Below are 21593 nucleotides of genomic sequence, written 5' to 3'. Positions count from 1 at the left end.
ATATGTCAATTTCATCTATCCGTCAATAAAACCACCACTGAGAGGAAGGTGAATAATTCGATGAATTACTTTGATTCAATTATTACGAAAAATGAAAATAAACATGAATTTGCAATTTTTCACAAACTGTCTTACACGGCCATTATCATACATAATTCCTCCACACACCCTTACCAGCATAAAATTGCTGCATTCAATAGTATGTTTCAGAGACTACTGAATATTCCACTGCCTGAGAGTAATTTTCAGAGAGAGCTTGATCAAACAAATCGCTATTAACAACGGTTATGAGGTAGATATTATAGACTCCATCCTTTCCAAAAAACTACAAAACCAAGCCATGGACCTGGTCTACCCAAATTCAAGATGCGATAACGTCAATTATAGGACATTGGCATATTTGGGTGAACCAACCAATATTATTGCCCGTTTTTTGAGGAAAGAATGCGTAAACGTAGCTTACAGAACGAATAATGATCCAAGTAAATTTATTAAAAACCATAAAAACAAAACTTCGATCAGGAGTATATAAGCTGACTTGTGGCTCTTGCCCAAAACTATATATTGGCCAAACAGGGAGAACATTTTCCCAAAGAATTGAAGAGAATAGAAGTAGTTTCGTAAATAGAAAGACCAATTCCACATTTGCAAACCTCCTTTTAGCAGAAGGACACGAGTTCAATCATGAATACGATATGTTATATTTAGAAGAGAAGAGATTGAAACTCAATCTTCTAGAATGTTTACATATCAATGGATTTAGGAATTCGGGTAATTTATTGAATGATCAGTGAGAATTGAATAACTCCCCATTATTGAATATTTTTTCAAATGTAGAAACTGGATTAGCTCAGGTAATTTAATTCATTAGAAACTTAGGCAAAAAATCAGGTACTTGAAATGCAGATACCTCAAATTGTAGAATAAGGTATATATAGCATTTAATGTGTAGAATTAGTTATTAAGACACGCCCGAGGAAGCCATTGTATGCCGAAAACTCTCGAAATGTAGGTACTTTAAATTATAAAATCAGGTATATTAGGCATTGAATATGTAAAATATAGTTAGTAAAGACACGCCAATACGTTCTAAACCATCAAAAACCAGTTCTTTTCCCGTCGCAGGCACTGTTTGTGACGGGTCAGTCTCCACCAGGGTCTTTAAATCCTCGTCCTGGATTACTGTTGGTCGACCACTTCTGTCTCATCTACGAGGCTAGAATCCCCAGAATGAAACTTCGCAAACCCACATCGAACAGTGCGTTCATCAACACTATCATTGCCAAATGCCTGGTTAGTTTTTCGGGCTGGATTTTCAAGGAATTGGACGGAAAGTATAGAACCCTTGTGATTTTTTGAATCTTTGACTCTATGATGTTTCCTAGATTCTATTGAAACCAACAGGTAAACCTTATTCATTGTTTCATTGGAATATATCATTGAAGAGCATCGGAAAAGGAGTACAATACTTTTGTAATTCACTCTAGATGGCGTCCAAAGGAGACCAGTTGATTATGTGACCTTTTTTCAATACCCTTAATTGATATACTTTATTTTAATTAATGAAAATACATAAATAATAATCACTTTCAAAAGCGGTGACAGTTCTACGTTATATGCTCACTGTCAACAGTAATATATCGACCGCACACTGAACACTGAGTCATGTGAAGAGAGGCGACAAAATCGTTCGTCTGAGATACGGCTAGCGCTGTGTGTACCCATTAGAAGTTATCATTTTAAAATACTATGAAATCATAATTTTCCAGGGGACTGAAAAATCAAGATTTGTATGTACATCAGGAATTCCTATTTCAAATGAAGATATATGAGTAAGAACTCAAAAGAAGACCCTCGTATTTGGATGAAGATGTACCGGCACTAATAACAATCCATCGTCAGCAGTAATTACCACTCCCCTCGTAAACTATTCCTTATCTTTCGCTACCAGTCCGCCTCTGAACAAATACAATACTTCACGTGGATTTGAGCATTTCGGAGCGGTAAACTCTTGGAAATATGCGCTAATATTCATCCAGCATCCAGAGTAATGGACCACCGTTCAGTTTGAATGCGACGCTCGCGACGCTTGCAGCTACCTGCGTCCCGACGCATCCTCCGCGACGGATCGGCCAACTTTCCCGCAGAGGCATAGTTAGTGAAAAGTTGTGTTTGCTTGTTAACGAGTTTTTCTCGCAGTCAGGAAGGTAGGGGGAGTTTTTCATCCCAAGTTTACAACTTTTGAGTTGATAGGCTTCAACGACATTGACTTATGATTTGAATTTCGTTGGCGGAGTTTGTCAAGGTATTGAATTTTCGTTGGAGGGTGCCAATTTTTAAATAACTTTGAGAGATTCAGATGAGAGACGCCTGAAAAGTTGGGATTTTTCAGCTTTTTCAGGTTGATGTACAATGATTTCTCATACAGTTGAAACAAGTCATCCTAAATGAGTCATTTGATATTGAGACTATGGAAACGTGAAACGGCAAATTTAGTTTTCCACCTAAAAATCAAACAATTTGGGCAATTGAGACGCAAGTATCTGGCATAGGTATCTATGGTATAAATAAGGACCACATTGTATGTAGATTTAGTTTATTCTTCCTCTTGAAGATGAGCATTTGGTGATCGAAACACGCGAGGTGTTAAAATAACGGTTTAGTGTTGGGAAAGGCCAGGAAGCTCAGAAAGTGGGTGCCCTAGAATTTGAACGATCGACAGAAATTGTCACGTTTCAAAGTATGCGCTCCAAAAGGATCTACAAAATTCAACGCTTCTATTGAAATTATCTTTGTTCAATTCCTAAATCATTTTCATTTTGTGAAGCTATAATTTATGTGGTAGGAAAATTCTGAAAACGTTTCTATGACTCGAGTCTGATGCTTGGGGAAACTTAGTCATACTGATTATTTTTTATTTAGGCAACGTTGCCTGAACCTGCAACATTATGCCTTAGTTTTTGACTATTCCTGAGCGGTCGTGTCTGTTAGCAGCGTTACCAATTTCCATAAGCATATGCAACACATATTTTTGTTTTACATTTCTGCCCGGATTATTTCCGTTGAAAAAACGAGTAGCATTTGTATATTTTCTATGTTCGTAGTATAAACCCACTATTTCAATCCACTATTGAAGTGTATAAACCATTTATTATAAAACAAAAGTCAATAAACTAAATGCCAACTCTAGTTCAAATAGTGCAAAAATAAACATAAACATCAGCAACTTCAACAATTTCTGGGTGATGAAATTATATAATATATAATCATGAAGTCACTTAATTCCACTGGCTCCAGTCGAATGACAGAAGAATTACTTTAACGTAGAAAGTTCATGAAGTCTTTATCGATCTTCTTCTGATTTTTTTTCATCTTCCACAATTCTGCAGTTTCCTCTTTGGTTTGATGTATTTTTGCAACATCCTCAAAGCCGAAAACATTCATTTTCTCCACGACTAAATGACTTTTGTTTAATGAAAAATACATGTCAACGTGATTGTCCTTGGGCTGTCATTCCTATACGAAATTGACTGCCTTCATTGTCAAATTTTGTGCGAGCTGGGATTGCAAGAGGATGAAATCTCCATCGTCTCTGAGCACGGATCGAACCCGCGTCTAGCACTTTGTGGTTCCATCTCTGCGCTTCAAAAACTTCCTTTTCCAACGCCTTGGACAAATGTTTGCTACGTTCCCTTCAGGCATACCTTCTAAAAAAAAGAAGGATATGATCTGCTGGTAACTATTTTCTGGTTTTCCAAGCTCCTCTTCAGGTTGTGCTGGACTATTTTGATCCAGAGGCAGCTGGTTAAGGTTTAGAGACTTTAGACCATAGTGGACCATAGTTGACCATTTACCACAGTAAAAATCTAATGGGGTGAAATGTGAAGATATCAGAGGCTATTCAATACGTCATTATAATGACCAATGGGGTAATAATCGAGTTGAGAAAAGTCTAATTGTTTTCATCTGGTTCATTTCGAATTTCTAGTTGCTCCTCAATTGAGATTATCTAAAGTAGCTTATTCCAATATTCACGAAATGAATCATACATTTTATATGTGTGTGTATTCCTCTTGAGAAACAATGTCTAATAATATCTCAGTCAATAAAATGACCAGTAATCGAAACATTGATACACAGCCAAAAACTGAAAATTTTATAATCCTAGACTAATTAACCAGTTTTGATTCACAGGTTGGTAATGCTATTATTCAGCTTACTTATTCAGCCATTGATTTTAACATTTCACTCTCCAAGGACAAAATAATGCGCAGTTTTTCTTTGGGATATCTGTCAGATTCACAGCCGTTGCATTATATCGATACAATTATTGGTAAACACACAGTTTGCTGCCGGAATTTTTTTTACTGTTTCTAGGTAACTTGGATCTGCTGAATCCAGATTTGCTTCATCAGATCTTTTTCAGAAAATACGACAACAGATCACATTTCTAACATATAGGGTAATTTAACGCAGCACTACCTACATATATCAAATAAACGAAACACGGATAAAAAGTAACATATTTATTGTACAACGATATACTTACAAAAATCATCACACATATCTGCCAAAAAAACTTTTCTTGTAACCTTACCAGCATTGCAGCACAAATCTGTCATTTGGCGTCACCTAAAAACTTCCTTTCATATGATTTTCTTGCAAAGGCTTCAAAAGGACGGTCCTTTTTCCACAACTTTCACAAAAGAGCACCATGCATTACACTCAATTTCAGTCATCGATTCCGTAAAATGGCGAATCTCCTATAAGTTGTCGTATCTGAGGACCATCAAATATTCCGGCTTTAAATTTTTCTTTACTAAGTGCAGTGAATTTGCTGGACGAGTATTCAAAACAAGGACATTCTGGTCTAGAACCTTTACAACCCTAGTTTGGTATGTAACGGAGGTAATATTATTTTCTCTCTGTCGACCAATGCTTCGTTAACTACGTTAGCTTCTCCTTGAACTAAAGCATCTCTAGAACGCCATTTTCTTCTACTGCAGTGTTGGTCCTTAGCCCTGCTATCCCAAAGTTACAGGAAACAAGGATATAGCCACCTTGTTGTCCCAGGAGAAAGTTCACCATCTTAAAATCAACACAAATCGCCCACTGGTGTTGGTCATACTTGATGTTTTTTAGCACCAGCGATATTGTTTTATATTCTTCTTTCAGTTTTGTAGAATGCCCAATTGGTATTCTTTCATATTTGTTGCCATTATGTAGAAGGACACACTTTAAACTTCGTTTGGAACTGTCGATAAAAAGACGCCAGTGATCTGGTGGATACTCCGACACACCCATTTTTTCTAACAGTTCTTCAATATTGCTACAAAAAACCATATCATCTTGCTGAGAAAAAAAGACAAAAGATCTTCTTCTCTATTACGGTAGTATGTAATTTTGGTGTCTGGGTGAAGAAGTTTCTTTTTCTTTAGTCTGGAGGAAAGCAACTCGGAAGATTCCTTTGGAAGGTTCAAATCTCTAATAAGATCGCTTAGCTCTTCCTGAGTACAGCGCTTAGGACGTGTTGAATCCCCTTCAAAATCACTGTTGTCTTCCTCAACTCTATTAGTCTGTAGTTCGTCAGATAACGTTTCGACATTATCCTCTGGTAACGTAGCTAGGCTGCTAAATATTGGAATCGGTATCTGCTCAAGCTGATGTGGAATTGGTCTTATTGCTGAATCCAGGTTAGGATATGTCCACGTATGTCGATTGTTATGATTAATGCCCTTTATATTCACAAGACAGAAATAGCAATCGTCAAAATGATTTTTTGTTCCCTCCATAACATTGGAACACCAAACTTTAAAACATTTTCGTTGTCCTTTCGTCCACTGTCGCAAGTTTTCAAGACAAGTTTTGCACACTACATGTGGAGCCCAGGATTTATCTTGATCTCCTAAATGAACACCAAAATAGGCTTGATATGCCCTTTTTATAAAATCACAAACTGGTTTTCTACTTTCCTTTACAAATGTATTCGCCACATATGTAGCAAAAAATGTTCGGGTTATTCACACAACAACACTTGCTTGTAGAAGCCATGGATTTCAGTTGTCACAAACAAACTCTTGCAAGGAAACTCAAGTTCAGACTCAATTTTACAATGGAATGCAGTCGACTTTATAGGAATTTATTAAGGCCATTTTCGAGAAAATACTATTTACTTATCGGACAATAGGTAAGAAGCAATTAGCGCTAATTTCATGTTATGGGCATTTCCAGTAAGTAGGTACACTTTAGTACACAGATGAATTAACCAAAATCAGTTGATTTTTATTCGGCAGCAAGACACAATTTTTTTTGTGGGCTGTGTTATGGAGAAAAACATAGAAGGAAAGAAAATTAGCAAATTTTGAACCCATTCAGAATATTTTTTTAATTTTTTTCTACTAGTCAAACGCAGATCATTCAACACATCAACATAGTTGAATCTCGATTAGATATAACTCTCACATAGGATCAGTTTCACGTCAGACTTTAGCAAATAATATGCACGCTTGAGTAGTTGATTGATTTATCCCTCAAATGTGAAATCATAATCCAAAACCACACCAAGATTATTCGCTTCTTGTCGATGACACTAGATTCACATCAGTTCATTATTGAACAATAACGAGTAACTTTTTCATTTGCCTCAGTCAACATGTTCAACGAAAAATGTTTATATAGCTGAGTAGGTATCATCAGCGTATGGAAACATACTAAAAACTGCAAACATTGATGTATAGATGGCAAAGAATAGTGGACCAAAAATCAAACCTTGTAATACACCACATCGGAGGCTCAAATATTGTGACTCAGTTCAATCAATAGGAAACCGATGTGACTTAGTGTCACTAACAACAAATAAAACTTGATAGTCTACTAACATTGTGGAAAACTAAAGTCCTGATAGTATTGAAGACGACAGACCCTATTATATCGTCAACAGCATGCATTTCTAAGGCCTCTGACCGTGTGTGGCATGCTGGTTAAACTTCCATGGCTTGTCGATTCATTTTTGTGTATAGCTCTCCAGCTTCCCGAAAGAATGTTCACTGCAACTTGTGTGCATCTCTCTTGCTGTGGATGCACATCGTTACCCGCAGCAGAAGGATGCGTGTCTTAATGAGGATCTAGAAGTGATTTTGAATTGCAGGTTCAATTCAATGCTACAAAAACCCAGGCATCGGTTTTCCTAAAACAGATAAATGTCTCTGAACCACAGATAATAATGTCAGGACAGATAATTCTGCTGACGGCTTCGATGAGTTTGTTGGGGGTTCAAATTGACACTAATATGTCTTGGCACAAGCATGTCACTTAAATTACAAAGGCTGCTTCTCAAAAGTTTGGAGCACTGTTCCATACCAGAAAACTGTACACACCTCAGCCACTTTTGATGCTTCATAAAGTTCAGATCATACCTCCTTTGAAGTATTGTTCTCATGTATGGAACTCCGTTCCTAAGCATACTCTGAAGCTGCTGGATTCTATCCAGAAAAGAGTTATGCGCCTGACTGGAACCGCAAACATCATTTGCAACCTTGGTAGTCTGGAACGTCAAAGAAAGGTTGATGATTTGTCTCTCTTCTATAGATACTTTCACGGAAAGTGTTCAGCTGACTTGGCACATTTGATTTCACCAAGAGCGATACACTCAGAAATACGCGAGGGGGTGTGGCTGCTCATCGTTTTGAGGTTCAACTCAGTACACTTCGAATTTCAGTGTTTGAGAACTCTTCGAGACTCAGGCTGAATTGATACTGTTACATTTCAGAAAATCAGACCGGACGTTCATGAATGATCATCAGTTTTATACTCGTTTTAATGAACTACGAACAAAAAAAGATTGAAATCATAGTTTCCAGAAAAAATGTATTCAAAAATTGTCCCAAGAATTCCGATACTAGTAAATGTTCGAACTTTTCACCATTCACAATCTGATAGGAGTATCTCTAATTCTATTCATGAGCTCATATAGTATACTTCTGAAAAAGTCAAGGGCATCATATCAGGTTGTCAAGTCGGTCATTCTAAGGAACAACAAACGCTGCCGAAACAGACCGAAAAATTACTCAGGCATTTAATATGTTATTAGACAGAAAAAAATTGATTTCATAACTTTCTACTAATTATAATATAAACAATGAGAGCATAAATATTGTGCCATTTGAAATATTGGATGTTGGTGATCAGGAAGTTCAAATTGAGCTTATCCATTTAGAACAATACAATTGTCACCTGGATCAAGCGAGAGGAGATTTATTATGAATTTCAATGCGGTTTTGGTGGTTTCCTTCAAGGGCTATTCAAGTGGAAATTGAGGTTACTCAAATCCTTTAAGAGGATGTCCCTCGTGTCCATTTCATTCGACAAACTTTCAGTGATGGTGTTGCAGGAATGAATACGAAACCGGACCTCATTTGAAGTAAATGCGTTACTCTATTAAATGTATAAAATGATCATATCAGTAGAGGTGCCTGTGTAGCTATTAGTTTTGAATTGAAAAGGGCCTGTTTTCAGGGAAGATTATTTCCTTGGGAAAAAACTTTTTGATTTTCTAATGCTCCATAATTGAACACATTATGTGGGTAGGGTTTTTTCTCTTAGTTTGTTATTTTGTAGTTATTTCATTCTTTCTTTTTCTTTTCAATTCAATGATGGACAAGTACACGTTTACAGCCTTGCCAATCATCCAGATGCTCACTTGACGATCTGCACGCACAATTTGGTTGATTTTTGTCACTGTTTCCGGAGTTGAAACAGTGAGGGTGAGGGTGAGGCTAGCATTATATGCATCCCCCCTGAATAACCAACAGTATGCTTATCAAATTGGCAAATCGACAGATTCAGCATTAAAAACCCTCGTTGAGAAAATCTCCCAATCCCTTGACAACAAGGAGATTGCGGTTGCTGTATTTCTCGATATTGAAGGAGCATTTGATAATGCACTACCTAAATCTATAGGATCGTCTCTGGCTAGAAAGGGTATAGAATCGACCATAACTGGATCTATGTCATGCTAATAAACAGAACTGCAACTACGACTCTTCAAGGCGAGGCCATCAGGTTCAGGGTCACCAGGGGCTGCCTCAAGGTGGGGTACTATCCCCCTTTCTGTGGTCGCTCCTGATGGATAATCTGCTTGATGCCCTTGACAGAAGAAAAGTTGATCTGCAAGCTTATGCAGATGACCTTGTCATCCTGAAAAGGTCCACGTCGGAAAGGGTAGCTTGTAAAATCCTCCAAAGCATGTTGGACGTTGTTCAAGAGGAGAAAATTGGACGATCTGACGCTGGTTTCCCTCAATGGTGAGGTGAAATATTTTGGCATTGTTCTTGATGAAAGACTCGCCTGGAACGATCACTTGGAAACAGTTTTACACAAAGCCAGACTGTCTCTATGGACATGTCGAAGGATCTATTGAGTCAAACTTGTTAACTTATACTCAAAAAGCATATGAGGCACTTGAAAACAAATCTCAATTGGATACTATCTATACAGACTTCCAAAAAGCTTTCGATGAAGTGGATCATGATATTTTATTGTTGAAGTTGAGCCTTTATGGTTTAACTAAAAATACTCTCAAACTGTTCAAAGCTATTTGGAAAACAGAGATTCTCTTGTAAAATATCATGGTTCATATTCAAGAAAATTTGAAGTTACCTCTGGAGTTCCACAGGGATCAAATTTAGGTCCCTTATATTTTGTTCTTTTCATAAATGATTTGCCAGTAGTGCTGGAATTTTCAGAATGCCTAATGTTTGCTGATGACCTGAAAATGTATAAACAAGTACAAACAGTGAGGGATTGTGTAATGCCTTATTCTCTTCAGTTATGAACTGAATAGGGTCCCTCTTGAAAGAAATACAGAAATAAAAGACTCAGGGATTACATATAATAATACATTATCATTCAAGAATCACATTGGTTAGAAGTAAATTGGAATTTGGATCAAATATATGGTTTGGCGAATATAACTCCACATTATATGGATTGGAAAAACTTCAGAATAAATTTTTAAGATATCTTTACTTCAAAAAATATCACGTATGACCAGACTACCGTTTAGTGAGAACATTTCATTTGAGAGATGAACTCAGGATACTTTCTTTGCAAAATAGGCGCAAAATATGTGTAATATCATTTCTTCACCGGCTTCTCAATAATAAACTTAACTCACCTCATATATTATCGTCAATTAATTTTCACGTTCCAGCCAGAAGGACAAGATCAAATACAATGTTTTATATACAAAATTTCTACTCCATAGGTGGCCCACTTGCAGGTATGTTGCGTCTCGCAAATGAACTGAATGTAATAATTGATATAGATTGGACAGATTCTCTAACAAATTTAAGAAAAAAAATCATTATACAGCTAGTGGCAATGTCTTTGTAGGACTGATTTATAATTTTTACTTCTTTTTATTTTCAGTGTATTATATTGTGTCTATTATATTGTATGTAATGAGGTCATCCTTGTAATTAGACCCATGTGGTCTGTTAGGGTGAATAAATAAATAAATAAATTTGTGGTGAAACTTGGGGTTTAGGTCCCAAACAAATCCATTGGATTTATGTGATGATTGTCAGACCAATGATCATGTATGGTGCAATTGCTTGGTGGCCGAAGGCTTTACAGAAAACGGTCCAAGCGAAACTCTCTGGCTTACAGAGACAGGCTTGTCTGGCTATTACTGGTGCCATAAGTACCACACCGTCATTGGCCATGTAGATCCTTCTAGATCTACCTCCTCTCTACATTTTTCTGGAGAGAGAGGCTAGATGGACTACATATACACTTGTGTACATTGCCAATTGCACAAATCAATCGAATGCAGAGTCCAACAGATTGTTGGTTGACATTGGAACTCACAGCATTCTGGAAATGATTTCTGACTTTATGTCTCCCACTATCAACTACGAACTGCCTTATAAAGAACTGTTCCCGAGTAGAGAGGACTGGATCCTTCAGGAGAAGGAAATATTAAGAGCAGGTGGTGCAGGTGTGCAGGTGTTTTCAGTCGCAGACCCAAGACAGAGTAATTTACCTGCTTAGGAACTTATGTGACTGTATTTCAAGCACTATTGAATTGTATGCGGAGAGATTGAATAAATCCAACCTCACACACAAGTCAATAAACATTTTCTCGGACAGTCAAGCGCCATTGGAAGCTCACACCGAGCAACTTCTAAATTGGTGGCAAATTGCCAAAAACGAATCTCCTCGATTGGAAGACTTAACAGATTATCTCTAGTCTGGATTCCTGGCCATACTGGCCTGGAAGGTGATGAAACTGCTGACTCTCTTGCAAAGGAGGGTGTTGCAAGCGGTTTCATTGAACCAGAAGCTTTGGGCTTTGCTAAACAAACATTAAACACCTGGATGACAAGAAGATTTATGGACTTCTGGCAGAATCTTCCAGGATGCTCACTCCAAGGCGTTTATCCACCCTTTGAAGCTTGTTGAAGTTGACCAAACAGTTAATGGACTACAGTAGGGATAAACTACGATGTCTAACAGGCCTTCTTACTGGTCACTGTCATTTGAATCATCATATGCAGAGACGTGGACTGTCGGAAGACAGTGTGTGTCGCCACTGTTTGGAAAATGATGAAACAGCAGAGCATATACTTTGTGCCTGCCTTGCTGGGGACCAAATTAGGTTTTTAGAGTTCGGCAGAGCCGTTCAGACCACTTTAGACCTAACCTTATCCCATTTTGCAGTGTAGTGTAATATTGTGATTTTTTTCCTTCATTTCATTAGGGTTTTACAACTCAAAGGTCTGATTGGTCTTTCACTGTTGCTTTCACTACATCTACAGGGAGTATGATGAAATTGAGGTTCATCAATATTGTGTCACTCACAGCTATGCCATATGATCAGCTTTTGAGCTCAGCCAAACATATACCTTCAATTAATCACAGTGTTGAAACAACGAAAAACTAATTATTTTGGGTGGTGGATTGTGCGTCAATATCTTTTTCTCTTCCACGGCAGTGAATCGTGTTAAGCGCACTGCCCTGCATTCATTCCGCCCAGTCATAAATTGCACAATAAAACAAAGCGCACGGCATAAACTACTGAATTTTTCATCTTTTCCTTCTCGGCTGGAACTGACAGGTAAAAACAAAGAAGATTTCAACATCAGCATCCAGTAACAATAGAAACAAGTTCACGGGGATAACGTCAGAAGGCTTTGTTCACTTATTATTCTCTAATTAGAGCGGCCCGGTTGGATGAGGGCTGGTAATTTCATTTAAACAAGAAAATCGTTAAATACGGCCGCGGAAGGAGCCGTTAACTTTATAGCGATTCTGTTTGGTTCTCGAAATAACTAACGGAATCACCTAGTTCACTAGTTTAATCGCAGAAGGCGAATATCCCGCCAATTAGCGACAGAAAATATACAAAGTGTTACTCGACTTGAAGCTTAGAGAAATCAGCGTCACAAAACCGAATCCAACTAAGTATTCATAGTTCAGCATAGCACCACTGATGATTTTTATCGCGAGTCTAAACAGCTCTGCCTGGTGCAGTGAATCACCACTATGTGCTTTTCCTGTGGAGCCAGGCACAGAAAACACCCTTTCAAAAGTCAATCCTTCGTATATAGAATAGATTTCAGTTCAGAATCCAGGCAATGTTACCACCTGTTCCTCAGTCCCTTCATACACATATACAAGGGGCGACCACCGATTCTGAGTATGACATTCTCGCAAACGTGGGTGAATCTCCTTGACTGTAACTCACTTTTCATTTCACGTTAATCACTATGACCGAATGAGAGAAGAGGAATACACACATGCACAGGCACCGCTCTAGAGGGCCTCGAGGATTTTCCTGTAGTGCTTGTGTTTTGTACTTAAAAAACATTATTCTGTCTGTCTAACCATAAAATGAATGAAATAATCAAAATGAACAATTACTTGTAACGATATATTCGTTACTATCATTTCATTCTATATATCATAAAATATTGAGTGATTTTTTGCTGGCAACACTGTTTTTGACAAATCACGCGTGAATCGTGTCTTGTGTCATTGTCAAACTTGTTCAGTTTGGTCTATAATTTAACCATGAATCGACTTACGAATGAACAACGCTTGCATATTATTGAATTTTATCATCAAAAGTCATGTCGGTGAAAAAAGTGCATCGTGCAGTTCTTCCAATTTATGGGCAGTTTCGCCGGCCTACTGAGGGAACTATTCGGAAGTTTGTGACTAAATTTCGAACCCAGTTAACATTATTGGACATTAAACCACCAACATGCATACGTAGAGTGAGGACCGAAGAAAATATTGCGGCTGTATCCGCCAGTGTTCGTGATGACCGTGAAATGTCGATTCGCCGCCGTTCGCAGCAATTAGGCCTCTTATACTCCACTACGTGAAAATTTTGCGAAAGGATTTAGATGTAAAACCTTATAAGATACAGCTGGTGCAAGAATTGAAGCCACACGACCCCCCACAACGCCTAACATTTGGTGAATGGACGCTGGCAAAGTTGGAGGAACAAGATCCACATTTTTATCGAAAAATTGAGTTGAGCGACGAGGCTCATTTCTGGTTGAATGGATACGTTAACAAGCAAAATTGCCGCATCTTGAGTAAAGACCAGCCACAAGCATTGCAAGAACTACCGATGCATCCCAAAAAAGGCACTGTTTGGTGTGGATTATGAGTCGGTGGCATCATCGGGCCGTACTTCTTCAAAGACGACAATGGCCGGAACGTTACTGTAAATGGCTAGCGCTACCGTGTGATGATTGACGATTTTTTGTTGGTCAAATTGGAAGAACTGGACATGCCTGACATGTGTTCAAAAAGACGGTGCCACATGCCACACGACACGTGAAACAATGACCCAATTAAGAGCCGCCTTCGGTGAACAGTTTATCTCACGTTTGGGGCCCGAAAATGGGTCGCCTAGATTGTGTGATTTAAGGCCTTTGGATTATTTCTTGTGGGGTTATGTTAAGGCTCATATCTACAGAGATAAACCAGCAACGACTGACACTCTGGTAGCCGATATTGAATCATTTATACGTGAAATATCGGTCGATATGTCAGGGAGAGTGTGCCAAAATTGGATCTTGCGCATGGGCCATCTAAAGCGGAGCCGCGGAAAACATTTGCGTGAAATCATCTTCAAACATAAAATTATATTGATTGTTCTATCGATTTCAATAAAGATTTCATTAACTATTTCAATTACTACCTCTTAAAAAATCACCCGGTTAAATGTGACATCGATGAAGTGTTGTTCAAAGCTAATTTCTGAATTCCATGTAACCGGTATTGACAGCTGTTTCTTCTAGGATATGCCATCTTCGGTTGACAAATAACGTGAAGATGGGGAAGAGATGTAATATTTCCATGGAACATTTTGTCGGGAGAAAATCTCAGGACTGGAGTTTCGCATCCGATGAAACTCCAGTTCATCAACGAATTGAATATCGATCGCTTTGACTTAAATCCATAGTGATCACCACGAAATATCCCGATTTACTACAATCACCGCGATTACTTTCACATAAAAAACAATCTCCAGATATTGAGCTCTTCCACCTTCTAACCTCTACCAGAGAGAACTCTCCTCTTCTACATTTTCACGTTACTTGTCAACTAACGATGGCATAAGCTAGGAGGAACAGCTGCCAATACCGGTTACACGGAATTCAGAAATTAGCTTTGAACAACACTTCATAGCTGTCATATCATATATAGAATGAAATGACAGTAACGAATATATCGTTACATAATATGTCAGAATTTTGTCTATGATTTACGGAGTACTGCTGTTGACAGCCTAGTGAAATCCTAGATATGAGAAAATAGAAATGTAAATAATTGGTATGTTACAATTCACAAAGTAAAATTGATAAGTAGGTTGTGGTAATTTCACATGAAAGTGTTTTTTGAATATGTTATACTTAGATTTGTGTCCGAATTCCCATCATGTAGATCCCATTTGAGATCTTTACTGTATTTTTCCTTTCCTCATCCATCCGGTATATAAAATTTCCGGGCTTTCCCCCATTGTCCTAGAAAACAAAAGAATAGCTATTGAGGATAGCACTTAGCACCCACTTTCCGAGTTTATCGCGAATAATTGAATTTGACGAGACAGCCACTAGAACATTTCGAGTTAAAAACCCGCTTCGAAACCACTATAACGAGCTTGTTATCCTTTTCAAGTCAATCTATATTGTCGAGGAGACGGCAACAAGTGGAATGATTAAATAACGACTCAGTAGATTCCAATGGAACGATATTAAATGTTTTGGCGCCTTCAGTTCAAAATTTTTCTCTTGCAACTACTAAGTAGAAGGTAGATGCTATTTGGAGAATTGATATTTATGTCTTTTTCAAGGAAAAGGTGGCCTCGCCATGAAAGCAAAATGACTATACAAAGAGAAAGTTTTGTATAAGGCGCTCAGACATATTTCAAAGTTGGTTTCTGAAAGAAATGAGCCACAGGAAATTGTTGTTTACTCCAAGTGCAGTGCCTGTGTGTTAGATATTGAATGAAAAGTAACTGAAAGAAAGTTATATTCACATTAATATTCGAAAGACGCTATGTTTGTTTTATATCGATCTGAAATATACAGGGTGTTTCCTAACTACGGTACGAAACTTCAGAGGGTGATTCGTTAGGTTGTTTTTTTAGGTTATGTATTATGTGTCGATTACAAATGTGAACAATCAATTTTTTCTCAAAGTTCCTTTGATTCACTCAGTATAGTTTCTTAGATGGAATGATATCTACCTTGTAACCGTTATTCACAGCAATTTTTTTAATGAAACTCATCAGTTATCTCTGAAAATTATGTTCTAACAGTGGAATATTCAATAATCTGTCTTGGATTTGAGGCTTTTCGTATGTTTGTGGAAGCTGAGAAGTGAAATTGGTGTTATTTATCATCTAGCATGCTAACAGATCCTACACATACCTGCCACAATATGAAACTAATATCTGTCTTAGAGATCTGTTCCACCCAAGACTATTCACTAAAGACTTCCAATATTATGGTAAACATTCTATAGCGGGATATTCAAAACAATTCAACCGCAAATCTTCAATACCAACTTTTCCGAAGAAGATTAGAAAAATATTCAACGTTCCTAATCTCGTAGGCTTGCAGAGTTCGATATTTCATTTCCATGCTACAATGAGATTATGTGAACTTTCGCCAGTAATGAGATTATGTGAAATTATTTTACAAATTAATTCAGGGAACAGAGTGATTTCACAGAATTTCAATGGAGTTATTTGTCTTTCAAAGCTATCCTGGGAAACTTCACCAAGGACATTGAAACTGATTGCTGTTGAAGTTGAATGTAACACAGGATTTTTTCATATAACACCAAACTTAAACGTAATGCGTCACGTGATAATACTTTCTTATATAAGTATCCTTTACAGAAAACTGGAAACCCAAAGATACGAGTTTTATGCAGCAATAACGAAAACGTAATCGGAAAGAATCAACACCAAGTAATTCAGCTATACAGAGTGTGCCAAACTGGACTCTTTCAAGGAGAAACTCTTGTTTTCAAACTAGATAGATGCAAACTCATGTCTGTGTCTTAGAGTCAAATTTTATGACAAACTTGATGACGAAAACCGCATATCGTAATCTATAATCGTTTCTGAGTTACAGCACGTTTTTCGAAAATGTGCGGTTATTTAAGCTTTGCCCACTGACTAAAATTCCTCGCATGCCTAACAGGCTGATAGTTTTTCTTTACAACCATCCTACAACAAGTCCTTTGAAGCAGGTATTTGTGTGAACAGCATCCAAAGCACTAGCACATCATCCGCGTAGTCACCTGCAAATATTTGCCCTAGGGAAATGTTTCTTTTGCTGTACGGGACCTGCTTCTTCTGCGCCAGACTAATGTATTTTCTGGATTCAATAGTTGGACAGTTGCCATGTTCTTTCACCTCCTCCTTTTATGTACTGTTTGTCGACGACGATAGGTGGGTAAGGCGAAAAAAATAATGATGCATTGTTGTTATGACGCGTTTTTGAGAAAACTTTTCTATTAATTTGGAAGGATAATTGTGATTTTCTTGGAATATTTGAAGCTCAATATGTACGGGTCGTCCAGTCTAGCTTGTTTGATGACATGTGTGGCGAAAACATGGAGGATTCACTCTGAAACAAAGTGAATATTGGAATAGTATATTGTACATTAAGTGAGAAACATTACATATTTCTTAAGAGCGCAAATCAAGCGAGTGAGAAATATGTCGTTTTCTCACGCATTATACTTTTTCTACGGTTGCGTTGTTTTTCAAGTATCAAAAATTGAAATACATATATGATAATACTTCTATGTCAGTAGATCACCAAAGCCGATTCTGGGACACCAGCCAATAAGAGCGCTGTATAGTTTGGTGTTGCGCAGTTACAATTTGCGCAGTATGGCTTGGTTCGGCGTACTATGTATCAGTTTCGCTCGAATCGTTATCTTTCAAGGTTGAGAATCTAGCAGCGTTATCGCGGTTTGAAAAATAGCGAAACTGATACATAGTACGCCAAACCAAGGCATACTGCGCAAAGCGTAACTGCGCAACACCAAACTATACCGCGCTCTCATTGGCTGGTGTCCCAGAATCGGCTTTGGTGATCTACTTGTTTTGATAATAGTAAGAATTCATATATATCTATCGAATCTACTTCTATATAGGATATTTACCTTTTATTCATTGTATTTAATACATTGCATTTTATTGTATTTTTCCGAAACAAGTTTGAAAAACACTTATCGAGTACTTATTTATTCACCTTTATCTTCTAACTACATTGATCTGTATTCTTCTTTCCTGTGTGAATAACTATTATTATTTACTGTTTGGAACCTTTGGTGTAGTAATGAATATTACTGGAGTTTTTTCCCACACCAAATCTTTATTTTCAACACATCGACACGTGTTTCGATCACCAAGTGATCATCTTCAAAGAGGAAGATTAAACTAGTAACTAACGCGAAGCTAACGCTATTTATGCTATAGATATCCCATACAGGTAAACCATCCAGGTGTACCATCCATGCAGGTATACCAACCTAAATTGATTTTACAATTTTGCCTTTCTTTTTGTCTGTCCATAATATTTTGCATCGCAGTCCTTACATTCAATTTCGTAAATTCCAGACTTTTCAGAAATCTCGACTTTGTGTTTTGGAAGATTTGGCGTTGGGAAAAAACTCCAGTATTATTCAACTATCATTATTATTATATTATTATTTATTACGGGTAAATAACTGGAAATAATTAACCTGGGTTTAGGCTGATGAAATGGGTTTGCAAACATATGTATCGTCATGATTTTAAAGCATTTACTCGCTACATCCAATTTAATATAAACTTTCCCACTTTATTGCCACCAAGTTTATATACCACTCTGATAAATGGTGAACTTCGAATTTTATTATCTCAGGTAGGACGGGTTTAATGGAACCCCATTTATTTTTGATGACGTGTCTCAAATCCGGTGATACTTATGAAATTACTGTTTTGATTCATGATTCAGGTTGTGAAAATCGTACAGGATATGATCAAACGAAAACGATATATCATCAGAAAAAGTTGAGAACTTTTTTCTTCGCCTCCGAAAAATATGAACGACACGTTATTCGATTCGGAATATTGTGTAGATGATTTTTGAAAAAAATCAAGTGCTGCTTTCAAAAGTGACAAAAGTTATGAACGATTAACTGAAAAAAAACGAAGAAAGTGGCAGTCAGGCCCTTGTTATCTAATTTCTTTCCTGATACAAAAGATAAAGTAAATAAGATGGAGAAATCCGGAGTTTATAAGCTTTAGAGTCCGGAGTGCAATAGTGTATATGTGGCCGAAATAATCCAAAATGCTATGCTGAATAGGTGAAAATTATTCGACGATAATGATATGAATAGTACGGCTTGAGGCGTGTTCATTTTGACTCAGGTAGTTTGGTGTGCTCATACCTGTACCTGTACCTAATCCAGGTACAGGTATGTTCACACCAAACTACCTGAATCAACATACATATAGCCAAATACCTGCACCTAATCCAGGTACAGGTATCAGCACACCAAACTAACTGAGTCAATATCAACAAGTTTCACGAAATCAAATTAGCACAAAAAACTACCTGAGTGAAAATTAATACGCCTGATACTTGTATAGGAATTAGCACACCGAACTATCGGAGTCAACATAAATATACCTAATAACTGTACCTAATTCAGTTACAGGTATCTGTACAACAAACTACTCGAGTCAACATGAAAACGCTTCACGATATTTACAAATTCCTGGTACAGGTATTAGTACATCATAAATACACCTAACTCTGTATCTAATCCAGGTGCCTAATCTAGATACAGGTATTAGCACACCAAATTACCTGAGTCAACATTAACAAGCTTCACGAAATCAAATTAGCACAACAAACTACCTGAGTGGAAATTAATACGCCTAATACTTGTACCTAATCCAGGTACAGGAATTAGCACACCGAACTATCGGAGTCAACATAAATATACCTAATAACTGTACCTAATTCAGTTACAGGTATCTGTACAACAAACTACTCGAGTCAACATGAAAACACTTCACGATTTTTACCAATTCCAGGTACAGGTATTAGTACATTATAACTAAACCTAACTCTGTATTTAATCCAGGTTCCTAATCTAGGTACAGGTATTAGCACACCAAATTACCTGAGTCAACATTAACAAGCTTCACGAAATCAAATTAGCGCAACAAACTACCTGAGTGGAAATTAATACGCCTAATACTTGTACCTAATCCAGGTACAGGAATTAGCACACCGAACTATCGGAGTCAACATAAATATACCTAATAACTGTACCTAATTCAGTTACAGGTATCTGTACAACAAACTACTCGAGTCAACATGAAAACGCTTCACGATATTTACCAATTCCTGGTACAGGTATTAGTACATCATAAATACACCTAACTCTGTATCTAATCCAGGTGCCTAATCTAGGTACAGGTATTAGCACACCAAATTACCTGAGTCAACATTAACAAGCTTCACGAAATCAAATTAGCACAAAAAACTACCTGAGTGGAAATTAATACGCCTAATACTTGTACCTAATCCAGGTACAGGAATTAGCACACCGAACTATCGGAGTCAACATAAATATACCTAATAACTGTACCTAATTCACTTACATGTATCTGTACAACAAACTACTCGAGTCAACATGAAAACACTTCACGATATTTACCCCTTCCAGGTACAGGTATTGGTACACCAAACTACCTGTGTATTCATGAATGCACCTGATACCTGTACCTAATCCAGGAACAGGTATTAGAACACCAAACTAGGTAAGTCAACATGAACCCTCTTTACAAAATTCACCTAATATAGGTGAGGTACACACCAAACTACCAGAGCCAATATAACTGCGCCTAATACCTGTACCTGCTTCAGGTACCTGATCCAGGTACAGGTATTATCACACGAAACTACCCGAGTCAACATAAATACATCTGATACCTATATAATCCATTCCTCCTCATACAATTCAGTTCGGATATTTTTATTACAAGTCGTTTTCATGTACCATTTGATGATTTTGATGAGTGGGAATAAAGTTGGAGCCTTTATTGACTGCCATAGGTCAATCTTTCATAGATATGATGTGACAACTTCCGTCGTTTTTACTACCTTCAAAAAATTGTTTTTCATTATTATCAACATGTCATAGTGACCATTTATTCATTGGTGAAATGTGACAATTTTCTTTCCTTTACTACTTTAAAAAAAATATTTATTCAGAACGATAAAAATAAAATAACAACAACAATAAAAATTAATTGGCGCTCCGGGGCGACTTCATTGATTACTATAAAATAAAATATTTTTTTCTCCAGAATTTTAAGTAATTAGTTGATGTTGAACCTATATAGGTTCGAAACATGTACTGATTGATGGTTTTACCGTTGTAACATTTGAGGGTGATAATAAATTTGAGAGACGACTTTGAGTTTTTATTCTTCGCTAATCAACTAACTTATTCCACATTATTATTTTTCATAGATAGTTCCATCTGGATATAATTATGCAACATGGTAACAGGTAACCCGATTTCAATATTGCAGAAATGGTCGCTCAAGAGTATGAGACACGCAAGCTCATAAGCTATGCATACAAGCGGAGAACATTTAACCATGTATCATGTATTGAATAATCTATCATCCGTTTTACATTATAGCAACCTACAGTCAATAATACACTACGAGGATATCCTTTTTGAAAATCAACGAGAAGTTTTTCGAATTTCGTATACAGGGTGAGTCACCGGGAACTGCGTCAAAAGATATTGTGAAGTGGGAAAACTCTATGAAAATGTGGTGGTATGCAAAAACATTTTATACAAAATCCTACCCAAAGTACCCTGGAACATTGTTATTTTGAATGAAATAGCCTACATTTTATTACGAATTATAACATAAAAATAATTTTTTATGCGAAATTTGATTTTATTCTTTATTTGAGGACGACTCAACGGTTATAGCGATCATTCATCTTTCGATATCATTTTTGTAGTACGAC

The 21593-nt window shown here is 37.1% G+C and overlaps 1 protein-coding gene across 1 annotated transcript in view; it reads left to right on the top strand.

The window, feature by feature from the left end:
* The first annotated feature begins 2053 nt into the window (after window positions 1–2053).
* The window catches only part of LOC111508298 (potassium voltage-gated channel protein Shaw), a 129584-nt gene continuing 110044 nt past the window's right edge, over window positions 2054–21593 (top strand). Inside the window, exon 1 of the mRNA XM_074171483.1 lies at window positions 2054–2207. The gene's annotated coding sequence lies outside the window, so the exon portion shown is untranslated. The remainder of the gene's footprint in view (window positions 2208–21593) is intronic.

Source organism: Leptinotarsa decemlineata, unplaced genomic scaffold (genome assembly GCF_025532065.1).
Source record: "Leptinotarsa decemlineata unplaced genomic scaffold, Ldec_3_MD MMD2_tig00000010_RagTag_RagTag, whole genome shotgun sequence".
NCBI classification, from domain to species: Eukaryota; Metazoa; Arthropoda; class Insecta; order Coleoptera; family Chrysomelidae; genus Leptinotarsa; species Leptinotarsa decemlineata.
Note: the sequence above shows the minus strand (reverse complement) of the source record. Positions and strands in the feature narration are given on the sequence as shown.